Source organism: Helianthus annuus, chromosome 5 (assembly GCF_002127325.2).
Source record: "Helianthus annuus cultivar XRQ/B chromosome 5, HanXRQr2.0-SUNRISE, whole genome shotgun sequence".
Classification (NCBI taxonomy): Eukaryota; Viridiplantae; Streptophyta; class Magnoliopsida; order Asterales; family Asteraceae; genus Helianthus; species Helianthus annuus.
In genome coordinates, this window is record NC_035437.2 from 156,461,554 (window position 1) to 156,473,404 (window position 11,851).

Here is an 11,851-nt window from a genome sequence, read left to right on the forward strand (position 1 = left end):
TTGTGCTTGCATACGAACTAATCGTTAAGTGTAACCCTTTTAGGGACTGATTGATCATCTGTTAAACGAGTAATTAATCTAACCGAGCAATCAAAGGTGAGTTCACTGCACTTTTCTCAAGCATGCGTCCCGGTGGTTTGGGACAACTGGTAAACATTTGGAAGGGAAACATTGGGTAAACAACTTAATCGGTTTTGGTTATTGCCTGGAGGGCAATGGAGGTATTTAGTTGATAGCGCTATTAGGTACTAATTATCTGGGTTTCACTATGGTTGTTTAGAGGCACACTCCTCGTTTACGTAAGGGCGGTTCCCCTAGGGTAACTAACTGGACAACATAGTGGGTTGCTAAGAGGCACACTCCTCGGTTACGTAAGGGCGTAGTCCCTAGGGTAACTAACTTGAGCAACATCGTAACGCACCATTGAATCGCATTAACATATAACTGGTAACACAACACGTAAGCAACACTTTGAACTCACCAGCGTAGTCTGACACACTTGTTTGCATGCTTGTAGGTCATTATCGTTTGGAACATGGACTTGCTATCTGGGAGTGCTGGAGTGTTCATGGATCGAGACTCTTGGGTGATTTATAAACGTTACATTGATTTTGAATGTTATCATGAAACTATTACTAAACGAATTAATACATGCTTCCGCTACACAACTTTTGAGAATTGATAACATGTTGACATTTTATAATAGTAGTTAATGTCATGACTTATTTAATATCTATCATTGGTTCAATGTGATTGGTGGCTCGAACTCTGATGCGTAACACGCCTCGCGAGGTTTCCGCAGGTGGAATTTTGGGGGTGTTACAGTTGGTATCAGAGCCACTGGTTATAGAGAACTCGGTTTTAAAAACGTTTTCATAAAACCAGACTATAACCGAACAGTACCGAAATCGACCATGACACTCAGCTCCAGACTGCAAGGTTCGTTTCTCATCTACTATTGCATAGTATATCTAGTGTACACTTATGTATAGCATTACACATGAATGCACACTTGACACAGAAGTATGAGCCTTTATGTTACCAACGTGAATGCACACTTGGCACAGCAGTATGAGCCCTTATGTTACCAACCCCTGTTATGTGAACTGTTAGTGTGACACTACCCTTCGACTATTGTGATTCTTGATCCTATAAAACCTTACGCTTGCTATTTGAATGTGGGGAACCTTTTAGTGCAAGTTAAGAGGCACTGAGATAAGCATGCAAATCGTCTTATTATTATGGGTGCACACATAATAATAACGCGAGGTGCATGCAAGTCCCAGTGAGGCTTAACGAGCGTGGGAAGGGTTCTGCCCTATTGTGTGTAAACTTGGTAGTTTGTAGATTTCAATGTGATACTCGACTTTTACCTCATTTCGACCCTTAAGCTTCTCATGTTCTTTTTGGTTGTAAACTTGATCTCGTGGGTCAAGTGTTCGACATTGACCTACTTCCCAATACTCTTGTAAGTTTTGACGTGGTCGTTTACATGGACTTGGTTATCTATGTATCAAGCTGAAATTCTTTGCAAAAAGAAAATCGTGCGTCCCCTCTCCCCAGTGGGGAATCCTTATCAGTTTAAGATCATCGTAGTGGTGCCGTTGTTGGCATTGTCACAGTCATGAAAGCCCGGAAGTGTCTACGGAAGGGCTACCCTGCCATACTAACTCTTGTCACCGATTTGCCGCTTTAAGAAAGGAAGATCGAGTGTCTTCCACTTATCCATGAATTTTCTGACTTGCCTCCTGAAGAGTGAGTTGGTTTACTTCCGCACCGTTAGGCGGAATTTCAGATTGACCTTATGCAATTTCAGATTAGTTGAACTTAAACCTAAACGTGTGTTAACCTTATTAAGTATGAACCTTTGTTATACGTAACTTTTGTTAAACGTACATGTTAATATATTTGGGCCACCACACATTAATGATCCAGCCCAGGTTATTTATGCATGCTATCCATTACCCTTCGGCCCACCCATCACCCTTTCATTAGCTTGGCCCAACATTAAACCTTTTTGCATACGTATACTAATTATGTATTGATATTTAATAATCCCTAATTTACCAAAACAAACCCTATCTTTCTCAATCTTGGACGGTAGCCTCACCTCTCTCGAAACCCCCCCTGAGGTCGACGACAACATCAAGAAAAGCCAGCCTAGTCGCAACCCTTTCTTGCGTGTTAACGGGTCGCCGTGTGTCGTTTGTCGGGTTAGTGTTCCATCATAGTTAACTATTATTGACTGACGCATGATATGTGTATTTAATTGTGTTATACATGGTGTATGCGTGATTTGTGTTCTGTTATCATGTGAGTATGTCGCTTGATGAATGAGAACCATGATGTTTTAGGGCATAGAACTCAGTAATTATAAATTGTTATTGTGTGACTGGTTTTGGTTAGTAACTCTTGATTCTTGCCTGCAATATTCATCGTTGTATGGTATTGTTCATATGTGATATTGAAGGTGTGATTTTCGTATATGATTGATTAATCGTGTGATAATATGTGAATCCTTGTGCATTGATTGAATAGGGTTAGTTGTCGTGGTTAATAATCTGATTTCTTGATCTTGCTTTATATGCATATCATGTTCCGATAACCCTTGCATGATTTTGTTGTATATGTGCTTTGAAACCACCCACAGCCATGAGGAATTTATAAGATGATCTTATGTGATATGATGACTGATCTAATGGATGATCTTATGTGATATGATGACTGATCTAATGTGTCATGCGTATGGAATTGGTGTAACTGGTCTTGTGAGGAACCGGTTAGAATATATGCGAAAGTAAAAGGTGATCTTACGTTTGGTTCGTGAATTATAAGATAGTTGTTTTGTTACTGGATGTTAAGATCGTATGCTTGGTATAATAAACAGAAATCCCTTAGGTTTGCTAAATACTATCACAGCTTGGTATAATAATCATGTGATGTCATCGCTAGATGGAACTTCCGAATGAACACGAGATTAGGAGAACTATACCCACGCATCCCTGTAGACGAACCTTATCACTTTCACTTGTCATCGCCGCTAGAAGTGAAGCAGCCACAGTTACACGCGTTTGTCGTTTTGCAACACTAACCCTTACCCACCCAATCTCTGTTTCGAACAAATGATACACTCGCGCGACCGCAATGTAACGAACCTCCCTGTTGTGTCCTGCCGCCATGCACCACTACTGGAAATTACTTCTAGACAACAAATTTGCTGGCCAAATCCTTCGGATGTTTAATGGACCCCTGTTTCGCTCGAGTCTTTGTACAAACCTCATTAATTCCCTGTTTCTTTGATTGGCAACTGATATAACAAAACGCTAACCCTCATACCATGATTTCCACCGATCACAAGATTAGCCCCCCCAGGCGTTGTAAAGTATCTATAGATCGCGTCCGTCGGAACTCACTTCAAGCCATTGTTTTAGATCAATTTTCGGGACGAAAATTCCTTTCAAGTTGGGGATGATGTGGCACCCAACTGACCTAGCAATCCTGTTTTTACAATTTGGTTTACGTAGTGCCTGTGCAGTACCTGGATGCTTAGTGATTGCGTGTAATGCTTGATTTTTATTTGTGATTATTATTGCGTAGTATTACATATAGTTTAATTAGAGTTTTCATCACTTCATTTCTCTGTGCTTACTTGTCAAATTTCGGGACGAAATTTCTTTCAAGTTGGGGATGATGTGACAACCCGAACTCTCAAGGTTTGTAACTTTTAAATCTCACGATCTTAACTCCCCGTTACTCCTCTTTCATGTTCTTTGCTATGTTGAACCTGTCAAACGTAAACGCAGTCGAGCGTGTAATTGAATATGTCGTTAGTGTTATGTTGTCGAGATGGGCCGCACCTACTTTGGGCTGCACGCACACACTTTTGTTACTCGTAATATTTCGACCCACACAAGCGTCAAACCCGAATCACACGCGCTAAGCGATTACATGTGTTAATTGACTTACTGTTGGCCCATATTACTTGGAGTCCAATCCGAGCCCACATAATACTTATACGATCATGTATGGTTGTTACTTCCATTATTTTCAAACACGCATAAGGAAACCAAACCCTAATACTCCTAGACATAGCGGCAGCTTCCATTCTCTCTCTCGTAAACCTTTCTTCTGCCTATAACACTTCGGTTAGTGTGTTCTCTTTTCCCACTCTAATTACATTGGTTAGTTTTCTAGTGTGCAATTATGGTCATCGATTATGAATTAGGTTTTGGTGTAATGTTATGTTGTGTATATGTGAATCTGAACTTGAGTAATACTAGTAATATGTATGATCAGATGGTGAAATTTAATCAAGTAACATGCAGTGTCAGTAAACATGTGGCATAAATAATTAAATGATGAGATGTGGGGTGTTATGTAAATAATTACTAAGTTTATAAAAGAAAGTGGCGACCATGTTTTTCCACAGGGTAATAGTTATTATATACATGTAATATTATGAGGTGGTGATCATTTAGGGGACCTAATGAAGGTCCAATGGGGAACGGCTTGGGGATTTCTAATAATAAATTAGGTAGGTTGTATATGTTTATGGGTTGTCATGCAATAAAGGGACCAAACAAAGGCCCAATGAACGGCTGGGTTGAACTATGTAGCCTATGGGTGTGATGATGGATCATGTTTGTATCCTTCGATTTGCTTAATAAGTTGCCGCCACCACTAATATTTTATTATATGTTGTTTGTCGCCGCCCATGTTCAACCAATAGTAATTAGTGTTTGATAGTGAGCCGCCAGGTAAGTATCTTGGTAGTTTTGATATTTGCTCCACGTGCACAAGGTTAATGATACTGTCAAAAATAGGATAACTATTATATGTGAATTATGTGCTTTGGGATTCGTTGATTGGTCAATGGTTGGGCGGCATTTATATCGTGAAAACATGTAATCGTAAAACATATAGACTGTTAGGCTAACAGAAGGAATTGGGTCGAGGGAGTAATGTTGGGCTGTATCATACAATAAATAAATAAATCAGGCCGCACACCTCGGATGATTAGGCCTTATGTTTTATCAGATTGTACGTTGTTAACGCGTTGTGGTACAACGTGCCTAACTGTTAAGACCAGTACATGTGGTGATGATGTATGATATTTGCGTTCCTGTGCACTACTTGTTAAATAAATGTGGATTGATACGTGTTGTGCTTGCATACGAACTAATCGTTAAGTGTAACCCTTTTAGGGACTGATTGATCATCTGTTAAACGAGTAATTAATCTAACCGAGCAATCAAAGGTGAGTTCACTGCACTTTTCTCAAGCATGCGTCCCGGTGGTTTGGGACAACTGGTAAACATTTGGAAGGGAAACATTGGGTAAACAACTTAATCGGTTTTGGTTATTGCCTGGAGGGCAATGGAGGTATTTAGTTGATAGCGCTATTAGGTACTAATTATCTGGGTTTCACTATGGTTGTTTAGAGGCACACTCCTCGGTTACGTAAGGGCGGTTCCCCTAGGGTAACTAACTGGACAACATAGTGGGTTGCTAAGAGGCACACTCCTCGGTTACGTAAGGGCGTAGTCCCTAGGGTAACTAACTTGAGCAACATCGTAACGCACCATTGAATCGCATTAACATATAACTGGTAACACAACACGTAAGCAACACTTTGAACTCACCAGCGTAGTCTGACACACTTGTTTGCATGCTTGTAGGTCATTATCGTTTGGAACATGGACTTGCTATCTGGGAGTGCTGGAGTGTTCATGGATCGAGACTCTTGGGTGATTTATAAACGTTACATTGATTTTGAATGTTATCATGAAACTATTACTAAACGAATTAATACATGCTTCCGCTACACAACTTTTGAGAATTGATAACATGTTGACATTTTATAATAGTAGTTAATGTCATGACTTATTTAATATCTATCATTGGTTCAATGTGATTGGTGGCTCGAACTCTGATGCGTAACACGCCTCGCGAGGTTTCCGCAGGTGGAATTTTGGGGGTGTTACAGTAATTATTAAAGTTAAAGGTCATCCATTGCAACCCGCTACAAACATAAAGGACGAAAAGTGTAATTTACCCAATTAATAGGGTTAAATCTGAAAAATATATAAAAAACCGGTCCGACCAACCGATTTCCCGGTCCAACCGCCGGGTCGCCGGTTCAACTCCGGTTCAATACATTTCCGGCCCAATACCATGTCCCGGACCGGCTCAAGCTCCGGTTCCCGGTCCGAGTCTAAAAACACTGTCCATATTACACAAATCACTTTCTATACCAAAAAAGAACACCAACTATGTTTTAAATCTCTTACTTTTTATAGAAATAGTGTAGTATTATCAATTCATGATAAAATCATTTAGTGTGATGACATAGGTTGGGGGTAAAGCAAAATGAAACAACATCTCGCTGCAACATGTTTGGTGACGTCAACTCGTTACACACATATACACATATCGAATATCGATATACACCCACACCCATTCTGTACGAGGAGTAGAAGACGCATACAAGGAGGAGAGAAAAAAAAGATTGTTTTGAAGAGTTGGAAGGCTTTTATTTGAAGAGAGATAGTTCGCAAACCGGTTAGATTATATGTTTAATTTAGTTTTCGATAATTGAACAACATGTATTCGATTTATTTGAGGCTTTTTAATGCGTTTTTACTTACCATGAGCAGATAAACAATTTCAAACTACCTAGGCTCATGGTGAATATTGTACACGACTCGGTTTTGGTTTTTACTTCAGTTTATTATTTAATTTTTGGTAAACGCTCTAGTTATTGTTCGGTTTTAATATGTATGTGTGCTTGTTTGGCTTGGATTTTATATTTGTTTCACATGATCTTGTGTTAATTGATATTGTATTATTTGATATAAGTTTCATGTGTTTATCACTTACTTTGTGTTTGTGAACTATACTTGTGGTTTCTTGTCTTAGAAATCCTTGAAACGAGTATTGTCTTAGCTAAAACGTGTGTTCTGTTATGCTTGAGATCGGGAGGAGATAGAGTATTGGTTTATCTAGCTCTTTAGTATACGAGGTTTGGTGAGACCAGGAGGAGATCCAAACTAGTAACTTTTAGATCCTAGCAATTCAAGCTAAAATCGTAAATAGATAGATTATCCCATTTCATCTTCCTGTGAATTGTGATTTATGAGACCGGAAGGAGATCTATTCGTGGATACCTTAGCACATTAGTAGGTGAGACCAGGATATGAAATGAAACAAATAAAACCGTTATGTTTACCTTCCTAGTTTGAGATTGTTAGGTAGCATTAGTGAGATCGGGAGGAGATCTAGTGTGGCTTAGCAAACCCTTATTAGACGTATACATAGAAAATGGTTAAAACCAAAAATCCAATTCCGAGAGTGTGTGAGTTTACTAGTAGCTAGGATCCTATGCCTAGGTAGTTGCCTTCATACGTCTGATTTCGACCCGGTTAGTTCGTCTTAGTATTCGTGCTAGGTTATTAGTTAAAAATAACAGTTGATAATTAATTAAAACCCCTAAAAATTATATTATAAAAATTGACTTTTGTTCGACGATGGTTGTCTATTGAGAGTGTTTGCTTAGGGTCTTTAGGTTCGATATCTGGTCTTATCGTGTATACTACATTGCGACCGGTACACTTGCCATACGTGTGTTGTTTATTTGTTCAGTCCAATTATAAAATCTTGCCTTTATATATATATATATATATATATATATAGGGTTAGGTTAACGTACAAATGCCCTTATCGTACATTACGTACGCTACAATCTCAGCCGTCCGATCATCTTCCTGCATTGAATTCGCATGTTGTCTTTTTGTAACAATTTCGCATGTTGGTTTTTTAACATGCGATTTCATCAAAATTACCACATGCGAAATTTTTACAAAAAAACAACATGCTATTTCATCAAAATTATCACATGAGAAATTGGTACAAAAAACAACATGCGAATTCATCAAAAATTATCACATGCGAAATTGTTATAAAAAAAACAACATGTTATTTCATCAAAATTATCACATGCGAAATTGGTACAAAAAAAACAAATGCGAATTCATCAAAAATTATCACATGCTAAATTGTTATAAAAAACAACATGCGATTTTAAAATGCGGGAAGATGATCTGACGGCTGAGATTGAAGCGTACGTAATGTACGATAAGCAATACTGTACAGTACTCTTTACCTATATATATATATATATATATATATATATATATATATATATATATATATATATATATATATATATATATATATATATATATATTGGCAGGTTAATGTACAAAATGCCTTAACGTACGACGCGTACGCGATTCGATGTCAACATGCGAAATTTGGTTTATAACATGCGACTTTTATTTATATACACATGCAATTTCCATTAATATATACACATGCGATTCATTAAAATATACAGGCCACACATGCGATTTCCATTAATATATCACATGTGATTCATTAAAATATACAGTCCACTCCATCTACATAACATGCGACTTCATATATACACACATGCGATTTTCAATTTTTTTTGTAATATAACATGTGATTTTGCCATCGCGTACGCGTCGTACGTTAAGGCCTCTTGTACGATATATTTTATATATATGTGTGTGCGTGTGTGTGTGTATGTGTGTGTGTGTGTGTATATAAGGATCAGGTAAAATGAGAACCACCTTGAGTTGTGAGAACTGTATGAACCATTCTCAACCCTTGATCATTCATGTTTGAGTGGCTGGGATTAAACTGCATAAAGTAAAGCAATAATTATGCAATAATTAGTTTGTCTTTTGTGAAAATAGTTTTTAATTATGAAAAGGGTTATTTGGCCATTTTGCATTAACTTTTTGTCAATTAGGTTTATATATGTTAGGTCTATCAAATTAAAAAATAAAAAACAAGAAAAATATTAAATAAAAAATATAACATATATTTACATTAAAACACCTAGTTCGTTGTCCATAAAAAAATATAACACATATTTACATTGACGTAAAAATCACCAAACTTGTGCCAAAAAAATAAACTCAACTCGTTCTTCACTTGTGTGTTATCCTCGTCTTTAACCATAAAGCCCAACACCTTACGAAATCAAAAGAAAAAAGCATAGCTTTCATATAGCACCAATTTTTTGAACGAAATAAGCTAACAAAAAATCAAACGTGGATTTGTACAAGAACGGAATCCGATTTATGCACGGGTGTCGATTGTCAATGTTTTTTTTAAATGTCGAATGTAAGGTCACACGTAAATGTTTTTTTTATGTATGGTGTAGAGTGTCAATTTTTTTTTTACACATGGTGTCGAATGTAAAATATTTTTTACGTAGAAGTTTTTTTATGATTGTACTCGTGTAAAGGTTGACGTAAAATTTTTTTTACATACAAGTTGTAAACTTTTTTTCGCCCCAGTTGTATACTTTTTTTACGCCCCGGCCGTAATTTTTTTTACGCCCCGGTTGTAGTTTTTTTACTCCCCGGTTGTAAACTTTTTTACGTCCCTGTTAAAAAAATTTTAACCTTTTTTACACTATGGTTGTAACTTTTTTTAAGTCGCGATTGTAAACTTTTTTTATACCATGATCGCAAATTTTATTTACACAAATATAACTCGTCAACGTCTTACATTTTTGCATTCCTTCCCTAATTTCAACAAACAAATAAATAAAGCCAAAGCCAATCTTGATCTTCATCGTCCTCGTTCGCCAAAGACACCGCGACACCTATGAACACAAGTATAAAAAAGAAATTCTTAGATAGTGGAACGATGTAAATGTATTTTACCTCCGTCTTTACACAAAAATTTATGTCGTCGTTTCCCATATGAACACAAAAACACAATCGTTTTTACATCGTATTTCTAGAATATTTTTTTACATCAAACGTAAAATATTTTTACATCGACTTTTATAAAAAAATTTACTTCGAATGTAAAAAACTCTTACGTCGACTTTTACAAAAATATTTTTTATCATCATATAACCTGGTGTCGAATGTCAAAAAAATTTAGCTCATAATGTAGAATGTAAATGATTTTTTTTAATGTCTAAACGTAAAAGTCACACGTAGTTTTTTTTTTAAATGTCGACTGTAAAGTCAAAAGTAATTTTTTTACCGTATGTAAAAAGAATTTTTACATTCGACACGATACGCAAAAAAAATCTTTTTACATTCAACAGCATACTTAAAAACGATTTTCAAACGTATGTAAAAAAAGAACACTGACCGTAAAACAACATTTGAAACATTTGGAACCGACCGTTCGTTACGATTTAAAACATTTGAAACCGACCGACCGAAAGTAAAAAAAGAACACTGACCGTAAACAAAACCCATGACCGGTTTAGACGGTTTCATGGTTTGAAACCGGACCATGAACACTCCTAATACCTATATTTCAAAATATAAACCAGTAATCTCAGAAAAATAAAATTCAAAAGCCCCAACAAAAAGTCAAAAATGTCAAATCCTAAAAAATCAAATAAGGGGATTCAATACCTTCCGGCCGTCAACAGGATTCGAACCACCACTTGCTATCAAGATCTGTAACATTGAACCCAAATCTGTAACACAAAACCCAGATCCGTCGTCACACTAAAAGATTGGGTGTTTATCATGGGTCATTGGATATCCAAACACCCACAACCATTGTGTTCCACCGTAGTTCCACCGCCCCTAACACCACAACCTACGAAAAACATCAAATGACTCATGCTTGTTTATGAAATGTTGTGTTAAGGGGTCTAATTTTAAGTTTCTTTTTTCTAATATAAATAAATGGATAAAACCCGATTTATGATGGTCAGAGTCTCAGACACGTCTTTCATTCTGTTAGGGTCATATATCATAGATATACAAGATGCTCAAAATGAAATTCACATGCTACTTGAAATCAAATTTGTTAATAAGAAGAGTGAATACAAACAAAATGTTTATTCCAAACACAAACCTACAAACACACATGAGACAACAGAAAAAATCCAACAAACTGCCAAAAAAAAAGGCCATCAGATGAATCAAGTTACAACAACCATATATTCAATGAAATTACTAAATCTTGAGAAACTGATAAAAATATTTCAAACTGCCAAAAAAGCCATCAAAGATCCAAATTTTGGGTAACACCCAAACCCCCGTTCACATCTTGAAAAAAAAATCATCCAAACCCATCGCACTCTCAAAATCCACAAGCGGAGTATTACCGCGAGACATGTGACTGACCAGGATTATACCACCAATCATAATAAAAATTAAGTAAAGTAAAGTAAAACCATAGCAAAATAAACATTTAGAGTTCACCAAACCAAAGTCCAAAACCGAATTTAAAAGTCAACGGAAGCATAAGTCCAAAACCAAAATATAAGTTTTAAGTTTCATAAAGTTTCTCATGAACACATAGCGGTTCATGTCCCACAACGACTCCTTGTCCAATGCAAGCTCCAGCACATAACCTAACGACTACAAAGCATGTGGTAACGTATCAATAAAAATGTTGGCGAGTTCACAGTTGGTTGTCTGTTTTAATGTTGTTCCAAAAACCATAAGTTGTTAAGTTGTTTAGAAAACCAAAACTTATCCAGTTCCATGTTCCCATAACCTAAGTACCGTGGGGGCTACCCCATGTTGTAAACCACTAGACCCGTTACCATATCAACTACTGACTTAAGTCATGTTTATGTGCCCTACGTCAATAACTATCATCATTCACAGTGCCCAAGTACATTAGTCCACTCCCGTCCTCTACGGCATGGTGTGAGGCTTGTCAGACCTAATAGCGCTATTTAACTAATGATCCGTTCGCCATTGGCCTGGTGATTAAGTCGATATAAAAATGAGGGACTTCATGATAGAGTTTTGTCTAGTAAGTTTAAGGT